Genomic DNA, 24,245 nt, shown 5'->3' with positions numbered 1-24,245 from the left:
TTCATGTCTGCTTGCCAGTGGCGGAGCCAAAGGAGATGATGAGATGTTATGTTGGAAGCCATGGCTCTAGATGAGAACTTGGCAGAATTAAGGATGGCATCTGCCATGTATTCTGTGGCGGCAATGATCTTGCTGATATCTCGGTGCAGCCGTGTGTCCTCGGGGGACGCTCTACTTTGCATTTGGTGAAGGAAGCTGCAGTGGACAACTTGATAGCCCAAGCGGTGGCTTGATGGGTCTTGTGAGTGGAAGTTTCTTCCCGCTTATCCTCTGCATGGAGACCCTCAGCTGCATCTGATGGAAGGAGACTGGAAGAGGTGAGACTGGCCATCGGGGCATCAATCAAAGGTAACTTAAGCAGTTCCTCGAATTCCTGTTCAGTGGAGTAAATCTTGTCTAAGCTTCTTGTTTGCGGCGACTCTGGCTTTGTGTAGCAAGTCTTGAATGGTTCATGTTTAAAGAGACCCGATGAGCGGGTTTTTTCAGGAAAGGACTCCTCCTCCTCCTCCTCAGAGAGATCATAGTCAATGGTCTCCTCCTCCTCAAGGATAAACTGTTCACTGTAGTGAGAATGGGATGGAGACCTGGTGACAGAAGATACCTCGCTGTCCAGATGGGAAGATGCCCTGGAAGAACTGTGTGGCTGAGCTGGAGCTGATGAAGGAGCCAAGATACCTCTCTGAGTGAGGGCAGAATCAATGCATCTGGCCACGGTCTGAGCAATAAGGTCACACATCTCTTGAGGAATGGATGATAGAGGTCTGTCTTCAGGGCGGAGACCTGCAGAGGTGGGAGTGAAAGTGGCTGGAAATGGAGAAGAAGAAACTTGAGCTTCCACAGGTGGAGTGACATCAGCTCCCTGAGCAAAGACCTCTTTGACAATGGACTGGTCATCCATAGCAGTGGTAGACCTGTTGGGAGACCAGGAAGAAACCTCCTGAAGTGGTTGGGCAGAAATGGACTGTTCCTGAGGGGAAGCAGACTGAATGGGCATGATGGCGGGTGGAGGATGAACAATGGCCTCTGTTTGTCTTTTGGCCTTGTCAAATTGCTTGTCTAAGGCCAGGTGCCTTCGCTTTGCATCCCTCTCTGCAGCTGCAGAAGAAGTGGAGGCAAGCTGGGAAGCTGGTCTCTTAGTGGAATGCTTGCCCTTGGAGCTTCCTACCTGCTGAGAGGAGGACTGAGAACACTTTTTAGAACGGCTGCGATTAGGCATTTTGGAATACTGCCTGAAGACAAAAAAATATGAAGTTTAATTAAAAGGTGATACTGCTTGTAACATCAGAAGCGAGAAACAAATGCATCAAAGGAATAGTGGTCATGCGATGATTCCTTGATAAGAAATAGCCTCAAGGGATGAGGGAGCCACCACCCCCCCCACAGGCAACAAAATGGTGCCACTATGAATCAGCAGTGGAGCGATTCAAAATGGTGGCCGCTATTGAGGCAATAGAGAAAGCAGCTGTAGTGGCAGAGAAAAATAATCAGTGAACATCCCATGTTGCAACCTTCAGCAGCCAAATTCAGTATAATAATAAGGGCAGTAATCAGCTCCGGAACAGACGAACTGCTCCGTTGAGAGCTCCCCTCAGCTCCACCACAGTTATAGGGGCTAACGGAATAGTCCCAGTTAATGGCGACTTGGACGAAGTATGGGAGAGCTGGGCTATGTCGGAACGAAGCCTCCCCTCTATCCCCGCAGCACAAGGACCGACAAAACAGTCCCTCCCCCCCGCGCAGCCCGACATCTCACAGTAAAAAGACTTGAAATTCAAAGCGTTCCGGCAGTCGTAAGTGCGAGGACCGCGGCTCAGCTGAGCAGCGGTAGAATCGGCTTCTCAGTTTTCCCCTAAATGGTCTAAAAATATCCTAAAAAGGAAAAATTAGCCAGCAGGGGAAAGGTTAGAGAAATTAGCAAGGTTTAGAGAGTCCAGAGCGAAAGAAAGACAAGTTTCATGGATCGGACTGAGCAAAGAACTGGGGACAAGCAGGAAGAGGAGATGTGTTTATTTAAATTATTGCTCAGTCATGGACCAATCGGACAAGATATAGCTCAGTTAATGGACTCTCTAAACAGTGCAAGGGAGAATGCTAAATTCAGTCCAAAAATCTGGCTATGTGACCAACCATAATAATATATTGAATATAAAAATTTAAAAAGTAACTTGATGTAATTATGAATATATATACAGATAGAGAAGACTTGAAGGACCTAAAGGAGTTCCAAAAAAAAGTGATGCAAAACTCTCTCTAACAACAAATTGGAGTCTTACCATAGAGAAAAAATCAACTTGTTGTGATTTCATTTATTTCGCAGCTGAGCTGGAAATAAATCAGTTTAGCTCTCAGAGAATATATAATTCACAGTTTTTGCACCATAAAATGACAATCCACACAAACATTTACAACCTGGTCCCCGCCCCCTCCAAATACTTTGTAAATATATATATATGCATAAAATTGAAGCATAGAATAGATCGTTTATTTGCAAATTACTAGACTCCACTACTACTTTTTGGTGACCTTCATTATTAGATCACCAAGTTTAATTACTTCCCCTTGGAAGTAGAACAGGCTTTTCATCTAATAAAAGAAAAGCAACATAAAAAATAATATAAAAAAGCAACATAAAAAGTTGTTGACAGGTAACATTTACATTTTACATTTTATTAAATTTGTATACCGCCCTACTCCCGAAGGACTCAGGGCGGTGAACAGCCATAAAATAAAACATATAAATACAAAATTTAAAATAGAGATAAAACAGATTAAATAAATTTGGCTGAACCATATTTAAAACCCCAATAATTTAAAACCAAATTTTAAATTCCCATTTAAAAGAGGAAAAGTTTAGGTCAGGCCGGCTTGCTGGAATAGGAACGTCTTAAGCGTGCGACGGAAGGTACGCAGATCCGGAATCCTCCGTATCTCGGGGGGGGAGCTCATTCCAGATAGTAGGTGCCCCCACAGAGAAGGCTCTCCCCCTGGGGGCCGCCAGTCGACATTGTTTGGCCGACGGCACCCGGAGGAGCCCCTCTCTATGGGAGCGTACTGGTCGGTGGGAGGCTATTGGTGGTAGCAGGCGGTCCCGTAAATAACCAGGTCCTAAGCCATGGAGCTCTAAAGGTGATGACCAAAACCTTGAAGCGCACTCGGAAGACCACCGGGAGCCAGTGCAGCTCGCGCAGGAGAGGCATTACATGGGAGCGCCACGTCGCTCCCATCACCACCCGCGCGGCTGCACTCTGCGCCAGTTGGAGCCTCCGAGTGCTCCTCAAGGGGAGCCCCATGTAGAGAGCGTTACAGTAGTCCAGATGGGAGGTGACGAGGGCATGAGTGACCGTGCGTAACGAGTCCCGATCCAGAAAGGGACGCAACTGGCGGATCAGGCGAACCTGATGAAAAATCCTCCCGGTCACGGCCGTCAAGTGCTCTTCTAAAGACAGCCGTGAATCCAGGAGGACACCCAAGTTGCGAGCCCTCTCCGTGGGGGCCAATGTAAGATGCTACAATGTCTTACCTGTCAATGACTTCTTCAGCTTCAACCTCAATAATACACGGGCAAACAATCGATACTAACTCAAGGTAAACCGCTCCAAACTCGACTGCAGAAAATACGACTTCAGCAACAGAGTGGTCAACGCCTGGAATGCTCTATCTGACTCTGTTGTAACAGCCTCAAACCCTCACAGCTTCAACCTTAAACTGTCCACAATGGATCTCACCCCATTCCTAAGAGGTCCGTAAAGGGGCATGCATAAGCGCACCAGCATGCCTCCTGTCCCTATTCTACTGTCCTCATTTATTTGTATTCATTTCCTCCATTCATGTCCATGTCCATATTTATACCTGCTATCTTGTACATGTTTGACAAACTAATAAACAAATAAGTAAATAAATAAATAAATAAATAAATATTTGACATCCCAGAAAGGAAGAAATAAAAAAGGTGAAATTAAGTCATTACCTGAAACTCTATCAAAACTACAAGATCTGATAATGGGAGGAAACTATTTCAACAATTCTAGAAACATAAGAAAAAATGGGGGTTATTAAAAAAAAATATTATTAAATTTCCCATCTAGGAAATGAGATGGAAGAACATCAAAATGTGTTGTAGAAAATGTGTTCCCGTACTTGGGCATACTTAAAATATGATGGTAACTCATTTCTTCCCAGTTGAGATTCAGCCTCTACATTTTGGGATAAACAACTACCAACTATTTTAGATTTTAAATTACATTTTTTTACTTTCTCTGAACAGCTAGAAGAGGAAGACCTATTTGAAAATTGGAATCCCAATAAAATGTACAGGTATGTCTTACCAGCTTTGTAATTAAAACTTTTCGCCGTAAGTATTCAAGGGCCATATATTTTTTAAAACCAAAATATAGTTTGTAACAGAAAATGGTTTCCTGGTGTGAATATTTTTGTCTTTAATGTGTTATTTTTTTTCTAACCTGCACTTAAAAACCCATATCATCATCCCCCCCCCAAAAAAATTCCAGCTATCTAGCTTATGAAGTTTGGTTTTATAACTATTCTTTGCAGAATTTTTTTAAATAATTATTTTTAAAATAAGTGAAACTTACCCAAAGCTGAATCAGAAATGCCTTATGTAATTAATTTAGAAGGCTACCCAACTTCATGACAACTCTGTTTGGCATTCATGACAAAAACATTAATTTAAAAAAAGGGTATGAGTAAGTTAAAAAATTGACAGACATGTAGAAGAAATAAGAGTACTTGTTTTAAAAACAAAACAGTTTATTGAATTTGCCTGCCACTCAGGCTAATCCAAGGCCTGGAGGGGACGGGAGAACAAGGTTAAGGATTCTTTTAAACCCAGTTGAGGGGAAAGATGGATCTCAAAGAAGATGTTGTTCCAGGCAGCAGATGCTGTGACATGGCTGTTTCCTAGGTTCCACCATATGTCATTGCTCAACAGTTAAAACCTAGAGTATACAAACTCTGCACAATTGTTTAAAGTCATATAAAGAATCTTAAATCTGCCACTTTTCTACCTTTCCAGGATAGCCCCCAAAATTCTCCAGGTTACTCTATCGTTTTTCCTAGGCAGCTGCATATATCTGAAGCAAAACATTGGACATCAACTATTTACCAACTTTATGTCCTATAGGGCCTACTGTGAAATCTAAGTGAATCACAGGGATGGGATTACTAGGAAAACTACTAATTTGAACATGTTAAGCACTTAATTTTAAAAATGTATACTTTTATATTTTAAACATAAAAACTGGAATATGGAGAACTGTCATGCTTCAAAAGAGGTATCCATGAACATATTAGTGTCTAAAAACATTATATGGATGATACCAGCAAAGATTTATTCCAAATTCTGCTTGTAACCCTGAAAATTATTTTGTTGTCTGAATTAAAACTATGCAGATTAAATCTACTTATTCTGTAAATGGACTACATATTTCATATGTTGGAAGTGTAAGAAGAAAACTAAGTTAGCCTCCCCCCCAAAAAAACCCTTCTGTACACCTCAAAACTTTAAGAAACAGAAAAGCCAAGAAAAGAAACACAAAAGTTGCTAAAAGTAAAAGAACACTAACTCCTTTTTTTGTCTTCTTTTCTTCCACAATAGAAAGAGAAACAGTGTTGCAATCGTGAATTTAAGGAACCTCATTCATTGAGAAAAGTGAAACAAAACCAGTAGATTAAGAAAGACAGGCTAGAGGCAATACATACCGTAACAGGACAAAATCAATTACACATGCCTGAAAGGATTAGGACCAAGGAAGTCGATAATTAAGACCCATCAAGAGCCTTTGCAAAAAAATAATAATAAAACTAATCAATTAATAAAAGCGCACAAAGCAAACCTCAAAATTATAAAATACTGTAAACTGTATAAAAATCCTGCACTCATCAAGCTAATTTGTCAGCTGTCCCAATACTGCATGCTGTTGTTGGTTTTGCTCATCAATACACTTTTTTTCTTCAGCTTCCATTTTGTCCCAAAGGTGATTTTTCAGGAGGCAACTGGACTTTCTTGTTTTTTCCTTTTAAGATGTTTCACTTCTCATCCAAGAAGCTTCTTCAGCTCTGACAGGATAGTGGGGAATGAAATGATTTATACTCCTTGCAGACAGCTGGTCATTTGCATCCTTTTAGAGGGTCATTAAAGCACTTGGTGGTTTATCTGTGTCCTCGGGGTCACCTGTAGTCTCAATTTTTTTCTCTGGATATCCATTCCTACTACCACATCACTATCCTGTCAGAGCTGAAGAAACTTTTTGGATGAGAAGTGAAACGTCTTCAATGAAAAAAACAAGAAAGTCCAGTTACCTCCTGAAAAAGCACCTGTGAGACAACCATGACCTGGATGGCTGAGAATCTCTACAGACTTTTAGCTATACAATTTGGGATGAACACCCTTTGAATGGTGTGGAAGTAGGAATGGATTTCCAGAGGAAAAAAACTGCAGACTACAGGAACTAGGAGCACCACTCAGGTGACCCTGAGGACACAGATAAATATGTAAGGAGTATAAATTCTTCAATTCCCCACTATCCTATCAGAGCTGAAGAAGCTTCTTGGATGAGAAGTGAAACATCTTCAAAGAAAAAAACAAAGAAGTCCAGTTGCCTCCTGAAAAAGCACCTTTGGGACAACCATGATCTGGATGCCTGAGAATCTCTACAGACTTTCAGCTTCCATTTTATTCTCAGCTTGGAACTGGACCTGATTTTTCTTTCAGCAGAAGCAAATTATATCAAGTATTTCCAGGAAAAGGTACAATACTAATTATGATGGTAAAGCCCATAATTTGTGATTCTGCTTGCCAAACTGCTTGATTTGCATCGTTCAGGATTCTATTGAAAAACAAAGCACATATCTCTAGTGGAATTATTTGCTGAGACTCATCATAATATGATAGCAGGGAAGTAGAAGTAACATATGAGTCAATTGATCTTCTAGCAATCACAAAGTTCTCCCACACTGAAAATTGACTATATGTATCTTACAAATTCAACAGTTTTCTGTCTATGGACTCTAAATCAGTTGGACTGTATGGAAAATAAAGTACCTTTAAGCCATATTACATAGAGAAAAGGCACTTATCAAAAGGCACTTCAAACTTTTACTGATTATATTACTGAACGATATAATAATAGCACCAAATAATAACACTAATAAATAAATTGGGAAGAAAGCACAAAGGCAAATTAGATTTGTTTTTCTTTTCATTTTTTGTTTTGGAAAAAAATACGAATCTCTGTTATTCCAAAGTGAAAACCATAAAGGAAAATCTATTACTTTAACTCCACCCAGTTATCCAGATTAAGATATAAACTCAATCTGATGCAAAAAGGTCAGAAAATCAGCAGGCTAATAACCAGAATGGCATTCATCTTATACATAAGTAGAACATCAATACATTTAAAAATCTTTGTCCTTCATTATTTATTCTAAGAACCACAAGAAATAGACAATAAATGTAAAATATAAAACATGATTTTAATGACGTTAAATGTTGCCATTATACAGTGCATTCTATTAATCAGTAAAGCATTCTGCCTTAGTTCATCTCTGCAGATTTTCATATGAAAATCACTTATACTGATTTTATGCCATCATGATTCTTTACGTGCACGCAACTGAAACAATGGTCACTCTAGAGATCAAAATATTTTACTGTACTTGCCAATCCACTAAGCAGAACTTTGTGATTGCAGTGCAATATTTGAAATTATCTTAGCACAGCAGAGGCAGCAGTAACTGTAGGTTCAGGAGTTTTCAAAAATATTTCTCACTAGTACCTGAAGTGATAGTCTTTTTGCATATTTCACTCAAATTTATTTATTTCCATGGATTTAAAGAATGTCTAACTCCCTATGCCTCTGGGCATATTACACTACAAAAGGCAGAAAATAAAAGAACAGATGATGTCCTTTTATTAACAGATGATCCACAAACAAAAAAGCCATACAAAGGAGTATAAAATATTAAAGATGTTCACCTAGCCCAGCCTTGGGAAAGCTGAGACTTTTCAATGCCTTTTGGAAAAGTTCTGAAAAAGTTACCAAGTAAAAGAGTTTTAAAGCAATCTAGTTATTCATACTATACATACTCCCAGCAAATTTTTAGGAATAGGATGTTACACCTGGAAATGTGAGAATGGTTCCTGAAGGTCAAAAAGATTCCGAGATGACAAACCACTATGCTGGCTCCCCTGCCTTAGGCCTTGGCTAATGCCAGACTCTAAAGCTGGCTGGACATACAGTATATCCAAGAGGAACTCGCCTCTCTTGTGTCAGCCAGGTCTCGCTAATGCATTCTAGGTTGCCTCCACAAGTAAGGGAGGAACTTGTTTTTGATTGACCTGGTGTTTAGCAGCAGCAGCCAAAGGCCAGGGCCCTTTAATGGTCCACTATCCAGGAACTGGGCATGAGCACATTTTGTTAATATACTATGGTTAGCATCTTATCTCTTTTAAATAATAAGCTCTTCTTTTTAGTGTTAAGGACTAAAACTTAAACTTTTTTTATAAACTTAATTTATCTATTTTATCTTTTATTTTTTTTGGTTCATAGTTTCCTTGGTACTTTATAAACTTAGACTTGTATCAAGTCTAGGTCCAATAACTATAATCAATTTCTCTCCTATGAACAAATGGGTTTTTTGCATAACTTGCAAACAAGTTACATACTAGTAAATTTTATTCATAGTAAACAAGTTTGATGTACATCATAGGGAATAATCTAGCATGTTCCAATAATGCCAATGGGATGAACATTAATGGCAAAAGCGGGGGCTGCCCTAGCATTTTTAAGGCAGAAAGAATGATGTCAAGAGAGCAAAGCTACATCACATTTGAGATCTGAAACAAGATTTTTCTCTTTTTAGTAAAGAGAATATATATATATATATTAAAAATTGTGGTATGCTTATTTAAGGGACCGAATTACAATTTTCATGGATTGGCATGAGAAAATGTCAGGAAACTATGCTATTGACATCTGTGGCAGCTTTGGTTGATGAGAATTCTGGGAGGCACGAAAACAAGGGTATCAGTTGATGGCAAAAACATAGGAAAAATCTGAATAACAATGCAGCTTATGAATTTGTATGTAAGGTTATATTCCTTTTTTTATGACAGCATTAAGAACTATAGTCAATCCACTTAAAAAAAACTTGGGGTGGCAGTGATGTAATGGTTGTCAACTTTCTAGAAACAAATCTGGGTTAAATATCAGTATGGAAATGCTGCCAATGTCTGATAGCCAGTAAATCACTTCATTGAAAAAGTATGGCCAGTGTCCAAAGTAAATCAGAGTATTTACTCAGGCAGAATAAAGGGAACTGCTGATTGTAGAATAAGTGGACCACTTATATTTTTTGCAATCCTGCTCCCAAAATGTGTTCAATCCCAAATGTAAGAACAGTCACCAAAAGCAAAGCTTGTCTCTTCTTTACTTGCTTTGCCAACCATGAAATAACTTGGAAGCCTTTATTTAATCTAATGTTTGTTAATATGTCTAAATATTGTGGGATGGGGTAAGGATAAAATGTGACTAAATGTATTTAACAAAAGCTGTGGATTATTTCATCTAATTATAATTTTTAAATTATCTACAGTATGCTTTCTGTTGAGTTATTAAAAAACCTGTTACTGTATATTTCCAGAAATAACTGTTCCAGATTTTCTTAAGACAATGCACACTCACAGTATATTAAACAATGGTTTAATTTTATATTAAAAATAAGCAGTGTCTGTAAGTTTATTGTATCTTAAAAAGCAGATTTTGAATAGTACCCAACTGAAAAAAAGACTCAGTAATCAAGGACTCAAAGCCATTTATCTTTTTATTATTAAAATGGGAATTATGGAATTAAAGAATGTAGTAAAAATGAAAGGAATGGCTACATTTGTATGTAGTATAATTCTTCCCAAAACAGCAATTCCTTACTAAGGAGCCATAAAATCTCACTCAAGTATCTGGCTTTCATATGCACTTTTTTTTCATAATTATCTCTTTCTACCCTTCACATTTCTGGAACTACAATGTTAAATCTTTTTAACATTGTAAAAGTAGATACAAAGCTAACATGGAGATGATTGAGATCAGGGGTGCTGAAGAAAGAAACTGAAGGCTTCATTTTGGCTGCCCAAGAACAAGTCCTGCAGACCAATTCCATGAAAGCAAAAATTCAACACATCAGTAACAACAGCAAATGCCGCTTATGCATTAGAAGCTTTGCCATAAGTTTGGGTCCAAATGCAGCAAAAATTACTGGGAATACTAAATTGATAAAGGTGTTGAAAATGAACAGGTGAAAATGAACAATCTTATGGGATTTTCAAATCTAAACATACAGATATCTGGTCCACAATACACATGACATCACTATTGTGGAAAACAAAAAAGTCTGGTTCATTGATATTGCAATACCATGTGATGCATGAATTGAAGAGAAACTACTAGGACAAATAAAGAAATACCGCAACGGAGGAGGGGGGAAGGGGAAGAAGTGGAGGAAGAAAAAGAAGAAAAGGAGGGAGGAGGAGGGGGGAAGAAGAAGAAGAAGAGGAAGAGGAAGAAGAGGAAGAAGAAGACGAGGAGAAGAGGAAGAAGAAGAGAAGAGGAGGAGGAGGATTAAGAGGAAGAAGGAGAAGGAGAAGGAGAAGGAGAAGGAGAAGGAGAAGGAGAAGAAGAAGAAGAAGAAGAAGAAGAAGAAGAAGAAGAAGAAGAAGAAGAAGAAGCAGCAGCAGCAGCAGCAGCAGCAGCAGCAGCAGCTTTACTCTACACTGCCACCCCTATGCCTGGCTAGCCTGGCTGCCATGCTAAATAAGTGGAAAACCACACCTCAGCAATTTAGTGCCCTTTTGTAAATCTAGTCAATTACACTTTCTAAAAATTCTTAGAGGGTAGGTACTTTTTCCATGCTTTCCAGGAAAGATAGGCCTTTACTATAAAAGATACTACAAAGAAAAACTGGACTCATCATCACTCCAAACAACTAATCTGATACTTGCTTGTTCTGTGCTTTCAAAACTAAATTTCTCTGCTTCCAGCAATTGTCTGTGCCCTGTGTTCTTTCAAATGAGACTTGGAAATGAACCTAATTTTTCTCTTAACACTATACCAGTTAGAAGCCTTCGAGATCATCCTCCATGTTATTAACTATAAGGTGTTAATTCTTTTAAATATTTTTAACAATTCTTTAAATTACTTTTTACAGTTTTGGTTGGTGTCCTTGTGTTTGGTCTTAGACAATAAATAAATTTTGATTTGATGATGACATTTGAAGACATTTTAATCTGGAAACTGGTCTTGATATGCAAATGACCCCTTAAAATTAAATAATGGGTTGTATACCTTCTAGTTTAACTTGTTGAAATTGAGTAATTCTGAAGTAATTTGGAGCCGTTGTGACATAGTGGTTAGACTGCAAGCTAATTCAGCTCACGGCCAGGAGTTTGATCTTCACCAGCTCAAGGTTGACTCAGCTTTCCAAGGTTGGTAAAATGAGGACCCAGATTGTTGGAGGCAACACGTGACTCTGTAAACTGCTTAGACAGTGCTGTATAAAGCACTGTAATAAAAACAGTATGTAAGTCTAAGTGCTATTCTTATTGATATTGCTATTTGAAAAGTTCCCATCCTAACCAAATTTATTTTGATCAACCGAGTTCTAATTCTCAATTTGTATAAAAATTAAATTTAGGTAATGCTATAACCACTGCTTCCCACAGAGTCAGAACACTAGACCCTGAATATGCTTTAAGATATAATTCCACGACTAAATTCATTTAGTTATGTTTCTAAACTATATAGATATGCTATTTATTTGCTACAAGTAGAATATGCATTTAACCCATCTATATGAGGGCATTTCAGGAAAAATCGTCTATTATTTTGAAGATGTTTCTGTTTTAGGTAATTTTCTAATTTCATTTTCCATTTGAAGATAATTACAGCTCAGTTAGAGTCTCATATTTCCACGGTATTTTTATTGCATTAATTCTATAAAAAGTCTTTCCTTTGACTCTGTCATTCAGAGTAACCTTATTTTTCAAAATGAAATTATATTTGCTGTGGAAATTTTTAACATTACCATAGGCATACCTATATAAAATCCCTCTCTTCAAACAACACTGAAATACACATTTTCCTTATAGCTGTCATATTTTCTTGTATGCTTCCAACCCATTATCAATCTTTACTGAGAAGATCAGGGAAGACAGAAATAGCTTACCTAGCATAACTGACCTTGTCCTGCAATGGGTTCTACACAAAGACAATTTGATATGTCCTACATTTCATTACTTCTGGCCGGCAAAAAGCATTTTGTGTATCTCTTGTGCTTTATTCAAGTGAGCATTTGACAGCTCTTTACAGAATTTTCAATAAAACACAGGAACTTTATGATAATTGTGCTGAGATTTTTTGGCAGATAAGTTAATATGAACAGGATTGTCTAAAGCAGTGGTTCTCAACCTTCCTAATGCCATGACCCATTAATACAGTTCCTCATGTTGTGGTAACTCCCAACCAGGAGTGGGTTCTAAATATTTTTACCCTCGGTTCTGTGGGCGTGGCTTATTTTGTGGGCATGGCTTGGAGGTCATATGACTGGGTGGGCGTGGCTAGCTGGTCATGTGACCGGGTGGCCATGGCTATGTGCATAGGGACTACTCAGAGGGCTGAAAAAAGTCATTTCTGACAGATCCTCGCACTTTTGACCATCCTCACATTTATGCCCGTGCAGCATTCCTAACAACAATGTCACTCATTTCACAACTGCTTCTCTTCACCATGGTGATAAGATAGGGCAAAAAACGTAAAATGTGAGGATAGTCGTAAATTCGAGGACTGGTCAAAAGTGCGAGGACCAGTCAAAAATAACTTTTTCAGCCCTCCGAGTAGTCCATATGCACAAAAGGACTACCCAGAGGGCTGAAAAAAGTGATTTCTGACAGGTCCTCGCACTTTTGACCGGTCTTCGCACTTTTGACTGGTCATCATGCCTATTGTAGCATTCTTTTTTTTTATTGAAAAGGTTTTCAAATACAAATTTTTCCCCCTTTTTCCCCCCCCTCCCCCCCCTCCCTAACCCCCCCTCCCCACCCTTCCCCCCCTGTGACTTCTTCGTAACAAAAAAAAAACCCTAATTCATAACAGATTACTTACTCCCTCCTCAAAATACTGACCTTTACTTACTAAAAGTATTATAAATCCCCCTTTATCCATACATTTCAGAAAAGAAGAAGAGAAAAAAAAACAAAACAAAAAAAAACAAACACATTATACTATAACTATTATAAAATAACTCTAATTTAGCATAATAGTGTTTTATATCTATGCATTATTGCAACAATTCAAAACCACCTTCCACTTTAAAACTATACAATAAGTCCTACTTTAATAACATTTCAAAGCGGGCTCCCCATAAAATCTAATTTAACATTTATTCCACTCTATCCATTTCCTCCACTCCCCTAAATGTATCACTTAAAAATCCCTTTTCTTAAACTAATCAGTCTGTAGCTAGCTTATTCACCCACTGTCTTACAAATTTACCATACACAACAATTCTTGATATCTTTAATTCACTGCCCACACTACTTAAAAATATATATATATATATATTCCATTATATCTAAATAAAAAAAAGAAAAGACAATAACTTTAAATTTATAGTCCATATAATATCTTCTTGAAGTCTTTCCACTGGATTGTTAAAACCAACATCCATAATAGGGTGACATAGCTTGCGGATGCAACAGTTTATTCAAGATCTCCAATCATATCTGCCCCCATCAGTAGTAAACATCTTCTTATATATATAAAAGTAAAAACAACCACCCGAGTGACATTATAATTGTATTCCATATAATAATAATTGTGGGTTTCATCAGGATTATTAATTTCCATCATCGTATTGGGTAACAACCCGATCTTCTGCATGTCCCAATGTGATTCTCTTGCCTTATAATTCAAGATAATTATAATATATTTATCAACACAAAAAGAAGTTTCAAAATAGATAATTCAAAACCATCAATTTGAGGCTCTTTCCATGTCCCAAAATTACGGCAATGCAGAGATCTGCCACTATCCTCAGGATGATATTGACCAATATGTCGCCTCCTCTATGTTTTCACATAATCATTCATATTTTAAAATCACTGGCTTCACTGTTGCTTGGGTTAGAAATTTCTATTTTTGTACAACCTATTTCTTTTTTTGTTTTCTTTTTGTGGGTTTGACCTCCATCCTAATTTTTTGTGTCTCACATTTCTTTTTTATCCCTTGTATATCCTCTAATTGGTTTCCATGCTTGTCCTTGCCTTGATAAGTCATCACATTAAAATCAGATGGCACTTCTCTCAAATTTGTAGATAATCCAGCTGGGGTATCCGATAAATCCAAAGGCAATTTATCTGGTACAGTCTCTGTCTTTAGTTCCAGCTCCTTCTGCTTATCCTGTATTATATCTGAAGACGTTAAATTCATTTTCAACCTATTTTGATAAAATTCTTCCGCCCTTTCAACAGTATTTAACTGGTATCTTTCTCCTTGATATCTCAATATAATACCAACTGGGACGTCCCACCGGAATTGAATATTTCTCCTTTTTAACTCAGACACCAGAAAGCCAAATTTCTTCCTTTCCATTAATATCTTAGGTGGGAGTTCCTTGTAAATCCAAATCTTTCTTCCATACAATTGCAAATTAGAATTGAAGGAATTTTGCACAATTTTATTCCTAATTTCTTTATCTGAAAAATAGATTACCACATCTCTAGGCAATTGCCTTTGCTTGGCAGTCCAAGAGTTTATTCGATAAGCTCTGTCAATCCTACAAAACACTTCCTCAGGTTGAATCTTTAAAATCCCAGCTAGAAATTCAGAAGATATTTTCCTTAAGTCATCTCTGTTATTTTCCTGCAAACCTCTAAGTCTTATTGCATATTCTGTGAAATTATATTGTATCTTTAGAACCTCTTTTTGAATCCTCTGTTCCAGATATTCTACATTACCAGACTTTTGGTCAGCATCCATTTTAAATTTTTCTTCTGAACTATAATCCTGAATATTTAACAAATCATTTTCAATTTTTTGAATTCTATTGTCCAATTTATCTTGAATTTCATCCATTTTTGACTCTAGTAAATTAGTATTTGTATCCAACCGAATCATGAATTCTGGCAATTTTAAAATTTTTTGCTGCAAAAAGTCAAACTTGGATTTCACCAATTCCTTAGTTTCCTGCTTAAATTTTTCAAGTTGCTGATTCACAATCTCATCCCTTCTTTCAATCTCCTCTAAGAGAAATTCTATTATATTAAAATCAGGTTTCTGGGACTGAAGAGTTAAAACATATTGCTTTAAATTCTTGGTGGGGGAATCCCCCCCACCTATTTGTTTGTCTGACTTCACAAGCCTCAGTGCCATGTTTCCGCCTAAGCAGGCTTTGTTAGAAGAAGAAAAAAAAAAAACAAGACAAAAGACTTCCAGCCAGCAACACTCAAGCCTCCAGGGAAAAAAGAGAAAAACAAAAACAGGAGCGGAGTTTTGTCTACAAATGTAGCCAGTGGTATTTATTCCGCTACATTGTAATAATAAAAAACGGAAGAACTTTCCCTCTCAAACTCTTCTCCAGCCGCGGCAGACGCCATTTTAAAAAGAAACTTTTTTCCTCTTTCTCTTCCTCTATTCTCTTAAGTAATTTTTAAAAGATAAGTAAAATACTTGCGCTTCAGTATTACAGGTCCAGCTCACATTTTCTTTGAGTAATCTGTCAAATTCGCAAGCTTGCTTTTGACGCCTGGCTCTGCATTAGCAGAGGTCTCCCAAAGCCCGGAGCAACGGCTGGGGATATGGGGCATCTCATCCGCTCCATCCCAAAAGTAAAAGAAAAACTTTTGGGACTCTGCAGAGAGTTCTACCCACCCCTGCCGGCTCTATCTCCGTTTCCTCATGGGAACGGAGTTTTTTCGAGCCGCCGTTCCGTTGTGAAGGCGGCTCTGACAGGCAGTGGAAGCTGACGATCCCTAAGGAACGTCTGGCGGCGGCCAGCAGCAAACAGGAAGTCCTCCCCTATTGTAGCATTCTTAACAACCATGTCACTCATTTCACAACTGCTTCTCTTCACCATGGTGACAAGATAGGGCAAAAACGTAAAATGTGAGGACAGTCGTAAGTTCGAGGACTGGTCAAAAGTGCGAGGACCAGTCAAAAATAACTTTTTCAGCCTTCTGAGTAGTCCATATGCATAAAAGGATACAGCAATAGAGAGGGATGAAGGAAGGGAAGGGAAATTAGAGTAGGAGTGAGGGTAAGACAGGGAGGAATTCAGGAGGAGATGGAGAAAGGAAGAGGAAGTAGGGAGGAGAAGAAGAGGGGGGAAGAGAAAGTAAGAAGGAAAGAAAAGAGAGAGGTGGGAGGTTTGAGGAGAAAGATTGCTGTACAATAAAAAAGATGAAAGGGAAGAAAACCAACCCCAAACAAATATAAAGATATTAAGATAAAGAATGGTTAAACTTTAAAGAATAAAAGAGAACAAATATGAATAAATAGCAATAATTAGAAACACACATACAAACATACAATGTATTTTCTTTGAACAGAGTATTTGGCCGGTTCACAAATTTAAACAGTGTTTAATCATTTCAATTACATTTACAATTTCTATATTTCCTTTTTGCCATATTTATTCCTCATCTATTTTTTTAAAAAACCAATATTACCCTTCATCCTCATCTCTAATCTTAATCAAATTCAATTTTTCCCTTCTATTCTATATTATACCCCTTCCCATTGTCATCTATTTTTATATCCATCCTCACATTGGTTAATTATGTAATTATGTAATACAGTTGTTTAATACAAATTCAACATTTTAATATAAATCAATTAGTTATATAACTATTTTTTTTGTATATTAATCAATATGAACATGAATATTCCAATTATTTCCATGCAATCCAATTTTTTATAAATCAATTAATTATATTTACCAATAATAATAAACCAAATAATTTCCCCATATATTCCTCCAAACCACAACTTAACCATTTCTGCTTTCAACACAATATACAATTAATAGTATCTCAATTATTACAATTCCCTAGTTAAATAGAGCTTTTTTTCTTTTGTATTTTAAAATCTTGAACTTCCTCTTTTGCCCTAAATTTCCCATTGTTTGCAGTTTTGTACCTACCTTTTTTGGAGAGGAAAAAGAAAAAGAAATCTCTCTCTGCCTCATTTTGTCACTTGCAGCAAAGACCCTGCTTTACTTTCAGTTTCGTTTTTCAGCATAGCTGGGGGAAAAAAAATCTACTCCTCTCTTTGCAGCTAGCAACTCCGCAAAACAGCTGAGAGCAAATCAGCTGAGAGTCTGGAGGCTGAGCAAATCAATTTATGGTAATTAACCTATGCTGAAGCTGAAAGGGGCTGTTTTTTTCTATTTTTGCAGGCACCGGTCTTCTCATTTGTTTTCTTTTAACATTGATCAGCTGTAGGGCGGCCCTTTGAAGCCCCGCGGCAAGAATTTAAACAGTTTTTTTCCCTCTAGCCATCAGCTGGGACTCAGGAGGCAGCAATAGATTGGGAGTGGGTGGGGTGAGCAACTGGCGATCCAACAGAGGCAGAGGGTGAGGGTGAATGAAGACATGGGAGGGGCGAGAGAGGGCTTTGGCGACCCCTGTGAAATGGCCGTTCAACCCCCAAAGGGGTCGCGACCCCCAGGTTGAGAACCGCTGCTCTAAAGGAAGAAAGGGTAGAACATATTGCAAGATAAAAATTGCCAAACCCAAAATAAGGTAGTGAATAAAAGAAAAACTATCCTCAAGTATTTCAGTATGTGCTTTTGTTATTTAAAATATACATTTCATAAATTAGAAGTCGGAACCCACAACTTCTTGAAATGTTAATTAGCCAAACCAGTACCTATGTATTTCATGTATATGCAGCACACTGCATTACATAGGTATCTCTGCCTCACCATTACTAGTTCTTGCAAATTAGTAACTTAGGCAATATCTTTTTTGTAAGAGAGATATAAACAGCTCTTTGATACCTAACTCTATTTTTCATTACTCTTAAAACATGTTATCATTTCCCGCTGTTCAGGGTTTAACATACACTACAAAAGTTTTCATCAAGCTATAAATTTTACCCTCCCAAAACTTTTTCTAATAAGTGTGAAAATTGAATTAATATTCAGTAATGATTCCAATACATTAATCTAATGGCAATTTTAGAAGTTGACAAGATTGTTTAATGATACATAGGATAGTAATTTGTTAATCAATTACTATATCTTTAGGGAAATCAAATGAAATATTACTTTTATCTTGAAAAAGAGGCTTGATATTGTGATATCATATGATATGTCTATATTATCAAGTGATATTAATAAAAGGTTTTTTTATTTATTTATGATCTGTATGTTTCTGTGTTGCTTCTGTTTCCTATGTAGATTTAATATCATAAATATGCATTATATGGTTCATTAGTTGGATTTTCATGAGACCAGAAAATTCCATACTAAAGTAGATAAATGAAAAAAAACATTTCAGAAGAAGAAATGGCAAATCATTTCTGAACTGTTGCCCCAGACAAGTTCACCTTAAAGGACTGAGCTTTTTATAGAATGAAAATAAAGAGATGGATTTAAAAAACATCTAATAAATTTTTGTTTGTTTGTTAAATTTATTTGCGGCCTATCTCACCGTGGGACTACTCTAGGCAACATACACAAATATCAAGGACTACTGTATGATGTGCATTATTCAGTACTCAATGTTGAATTGAATTTTTTTTTTTTTTTGGTCAATTTAATGTAGCCTTGCTAAGAAAAATCAAGTTAATAACCTAAACTAGGTTTGCATTCATAATAAGGAAAGTTATGAACTTTTAAAAAAAATCCATCTGCTAAAAGATCTTTGGCCTAGGTTAAATCTGTCATAGTAAAAATAATTTTAGGCATTTTTTTGAATATATAATTGAGCTTTGAGAACAAAAAACCCTGATTCTCTATTAACTGTTACCATACATAGTTCAAATCAGTAAATTTAAAATAAAATATCCTTCAGACTTTTAGAAACATTTTCATAAGAAGATTTTGTAAGCATCTCATTAATTTTACTGGTGCTTGAGCAACAGTAATTCTCAGTAGACGATGCAGCAATTACACTATTTTCTTTTACATGGAGCTCTTGGTGGAATTAAAGAGCTAGTTTATAAAACATTTTTGGCAAGACCAAAAAACAACCCATCTGCACAATAAACCAACATGCTTAGATAAATACTTTTTAACCATAGGTTGTCCTTGACTTAAAAATTGCAGTTTGGACCAGACTTTATTTATCCAAGTAAACACCCAAATTACTATCTATTCACTCACAGTAGTATTGAAGGGGAGTTTCAAATCTTTGACAAATAAAATTCCAAGTACTATTTTTAAATCTTTCATGACGTGATGTACCATTTCAAGCTGATAATTATATTTTAGTTTACATATTTTAAATTGTGCATTACTATTGTTTGATTAGTAAATATTCTTCCCCTAAATCTATGTGTTTTAATATGGCTGTACACCGTCCTGAGTCCTTCGGGAGAAGGGCAGCATAGAAATCTAATAAACTTAAATTAAAAACAAAAGAGATAAATGTTCTACTACTTATTTTTATACATATTAAGACTTATGAACAATATTTCTATCAGAACAAATGAAAAAGAATAAAAGAATAACAGAAGGGAAGGGACCTTGGAGGTCTTCTAGTCCAGCCCCCTGCTTAGGCAGGAAACCCTACACTACCTCAAACAAACATTGATTATATTTAATATTTCTAGTATTAATTTTTTTAAACAAGAGCAAATTATGATGGCTATAAATTATTTCAAGCAACTCTGTCCCAAAAACTGGTGTAAAATAGTACAGTTAGGACAACAATCATTTTTCATCTTTCTATTCTTTTTATTACCTACTTGCAAACTAAAATGAAAATATTAAGGATCAGATTCATAGATCTATAAAATTAGTTTAATTCATTATGCTAAGATAGCTTTAAACTTGGTTTCCATGGCAATTTATTACAAATTATAGCACATAAGTTATTTGAAAATACTATTGGGAAGCTGTCACTTAGGTTAGTTTTCTTTTGAAAAATATTAGTGAAAGTATACATTTTAGTCATTTTAATAGCACTCAACTTCAGTTATTTTATTTAAGATTACACATTCCTTTTAAGTAGATAGTATAGCAAATCATAATACATTAATACATTTATTTCATTCAAAGTAAAGTGCTCTGATGAAATCATGGGCACAGCTGACCATTTTTCTTAACAATTTTCCCCTACTTTACAGTCTAACCTACTTTCTTGACTAGGTCTCATCCAAATACAAACTTGGTTTGATTTTGCTTTTCTTGTGAAGTTTGTCAAGGCATGGTAGGTACTAATTTCTAGTCAAGCATTTCTCTCAAAAAATCTCTCCAACATATTTAGCATTTATTTTAATATGTCAGAAAAATGTATTTTTATTGTCTTTCCTTAGCTTCCTTAGAAGTCATGTAAGAAAAATATACACAAACCTCAAATTTAATGCAGCCCTATATTTGCACACGCAAATATATATGTGTGTGTGTGAATACATACAAACATACCCTCCCATAGGCATTCTTTTCTCATTTCCTTAAGCAATGTTTTTCAAAGTACAGAAAGGGTATAAGAAATAGTTACCCAAAGAAAAGTATTAGTTAATAAAATAGAATAAAATAAAGTATAGCTAAATAATAATGCCTTTCCATTATGTTCTATTGTTTAAAGTACCCTTGCTTTCACTACATTCACACACTGGTTATTTTATTTTGTTTGCTTTTTGGTTTTATGCTTCTTGTGCCTCTATTTTTAAAGTTTTCATAAATGTTATTAATGAATAAACATTAATGAAAAGCATTCCACATTTGCTTTATCATACATTTGTTCTAAATAACAAATGTACAATACAATAAGAACTCCGTCTAATGTTTTTCCACTTAAAATAATCTCCCTATAGAATATACTGTACAGTACATCCATTCTTATTATCTTTTCTTTTCTGCAAAAGAACCATGACAACATTTTTGTAATTATCAGGTTTAGGTATACACAAAACAAAGATCTATTACCTAAGCAAACCAACACCATATTTTAATATTCCTATTGTTATACCACCTATACTTGCAGGGTACTATCTTTCATTATTTTGTAGTATTTGTGACTTCCTTGTCATCTTTTTTCCTTGGGAGGGTAACATTTATAGCATCTGTTCTGATTCTACTTTGATATATTGCTATCGTTGCCATTCCATTCTCCAAAATTTTAATTCCAGCATTCTCTCACTTCAGTTTCATTGCAAATTATATCATTGTATTTATTTCTAATTCCATTCACTCTGCTGCAGGCTTATTTAGCCGTCTTCACCTATTTCCAACATTCAGAACATTTTTAAAAATTCCAAACAAAATCACTATTTTCTTTCATTTAATATGAATCATGCCTTGACCATTTTGATTGATTCTTTGCAACTTTTTTTCTATGTCCAATATACAGTATCTTTCTTTTAATTTTTAACTATACTCTTTTACATGTACTTTTTCTTATCCACAGACTCGTTTATTGCCTAATTCCATTAAGCATTTTTTATTAATTAAGCATCTTAATTTCACAGTTATACTATATATCTATTTTCTTTCATTTCATTTATATTCTTACATTCTTAGTATTCCATATGGTCATCATTAGATGGCCTTATACATACTAATCTCCCCTAACTATCATGACTTTCAATGCTTTTTTAGTAAGATAAAATAGAGACAATGTAGTCAAGACTACCAGCTTTAGTTGTATCCATGCCCCAACATGCTAATAGTAAAGACAGTACTGATCAGTTTTGGCATATTTGGGACAATATGTCACAAGCATAAAGTGTTGTGTTATGCATTTATTTCATCTCGCTATTCTATGTAAACTAAGTTTCTAATTTAGAGAGTATGTGTGAGTCAACCTACTATTGCCTATACGGGTCTTCAATTTACAACCATCTGAAGTTATGACAGACCTCCCGGGGAGATTTACAATCTGGATTTAAGTTCCAATGGTTAGCCCCTATCATGTGACTGCAACTTGAGTACTTGGCATCTGGCCTGCATAAATAGTTACCATCATGGTTGGTAGGCTCCATTACACTTATAACTGAAGGACTCCTGATATTCCATTAACCTTAGATGTATAGACTCAAGAAACCTAAGGAGTTATTAGATCATGTCTTAAAATGTTTTGATTTATCATACGTTTTTATTCTCTTAATTAAATATTACATTCAAAATAAGGCAAGATAAGGTATTAGAAAACTATGCGATACTAAGAAATGAACTTGAAAAACTGCAGATCACCAAGATGTCCTTGGTAGTAGCATATGAAAGAAAAAAATACAGAACAATTATTTTTTCATACAGCATAAAGTAACAATATGGTAAAAAATATATATTCCTCATATAAACAACATGGACACATACAAACCTTGCTGGAAGATTGGCAGCATTACCTTGTATGAGCAAAAACATAAAAGGATTTATGACAAGTATGAATTATATATAATACACAAAATGTATTGTAAAGTTTGCCATAATAAATGGAAAAAATGTACCAAATTGGTAAAAATGCCGTAGTAAAATTTGTAACATCAAGAGTCCTTGATGTTTGTAAGAAACTTATCAGTAATGAATCACAAGTCAATGACCGAATACTACCTTTGTAAGCAGAAGATTCCAGGATCAATTTGCCTTCTAGGATTGCCCTTAACTTTGGATAGATTCACTGGTGTCCGTGCTTAACACAGGGCAGTTTCCCATACTGTAGCTCCGTCAACTGTCCACAGAAATTTATCTAGCTTCTTTATTCATGCAATGCTTGAAATATGGTAGCCTCTGTGCCCAAACATTCCCTGTGCAGCACTGAAAGTATATACACTATCTTACTGTGAAGGGTTATAGACACACCGAGAAAAGCTTCAGAGAGACCTCTCAGAATTCATGGGGTCAGCTGGGATTTATCACTTCCCCAAGGCAGTGCAGTCTACTTAAGAAAGTTTTCGTAAGTGTGGTTAAAGGAAGGGAAGGACAATGTAATATATGTCATCTTGCTATGTTAATATTTTTTAATAATATTTAAAACTTATGTCTATCACATTACAGATGAGTAGTAAAATAAGAATATTTGTACTCAATGAAGTACATTGTGGTATTTTTCCTTAAACTTACTTATTGCCTTTAGCATATGTAGAGCATAACTTCAAGTTATATTACGTATGTACAAACCAACTGGCTCAAGCCAATAGCAGTCCCAATTCTGTACAAGACTGGAGTGTAATCCCAATACTTTAGGACAAGACCCAGCCACTACCAGGCCAATAACCTGAAAGGTTGGAGGTTTGGAGTTATATGGCTAACAAAATCAAAAAGAGGTGATTTTTCACTTTGAGGGAATTTAAAACTTGGATAATTCTGGTCCATATTGTCTTCTGGCTATAGCCTGACTAGAAAGCTGGTAAGATATTTTTGATAAAAGAAACAGAAACAATATCACTTATGGACTTTTTTCTGAAAATAAAAGGGAAAAAAATGAACTGCTGATTTATAGTTTAGAAAAGGTAGATATAATAATAGGGAAATTTTAATGTAACCTTAGAGAGAGTAAAATATAAATTACTTATAACTGTTGTTAAGAAGATTAAAAGGCACTTATCTATTATTTTTCTTTTCTATTTTTCTTTATTTTTCACTTTTTTATTCTCTATTTTATCTTTAATTTAGAATCTGCATTGTTTTTATTCTTAGATATGTTTCCAAAGTACAAATATTTTGTGCTTGTGTTTATGTTAGATAGGCAACTTTTTTTTTTACTCTGAAACATTCATATTTCTATATGGCATTAGCAATTCCATGTTCATAATAAAAAACAACCTGCAGTTCTTTTATAGTGCTTACAGACACTACTGTTCAATTATATCCACACAGACTAATAGGGTAGATAATGTGAACTGAGGGTTAGTTAATGATTTTTCATTTTGTTTTTTTTTTAAGACTTAGGGCTTTGTAATAGTAAATGGGTGGATTGTGTGATGTTGATTTCTTTAAAACAGGTGAGCTCCATGCATTCGGTGAAGTTAATCCGTGGCGATAATATAAATTATTTAAGCTTGTTTTATTTCTTT

At 35.8% G+C, this 24,245-nt stretch overlaps 1 protein-coding gene across 2 annotated transcripts in view; it reads right to left on the bottom strand.

Moving 5' to 3' along the window:
- The window catches only part of GADL1 (GAD like acidic amino acid decarboxylase 1), a 159,670-nt gene that overhangs the window by 119,687 nt on the left and 15,738 nt on the right, over positions 1-24,245 (bottom strand). The gene's annotated exons all lie outside the window — the stretch shown is intronic.

Source organism: Pantherophis guttatus, chromosome 4, assembly GCF_059756535.1.
Source record: "Pantherophis guttatus breed Tessera chromosome 4, ASM5975653v1, whole genome shotgun sequence".
In the NCBI taxonomy this organism is placed as follows: domain Eukaryota; kingdom Metazoa; phylum Chordata; class Lepidosauria; order Squamata; family Colubridae; genus Pantherophis; species Pantherophis guttatus.
The sequence above is the reverse complement of the archived record's forward strand: the minus strand, read 5'-3'. Positions and strand labels throughout refer to the sequence as shown.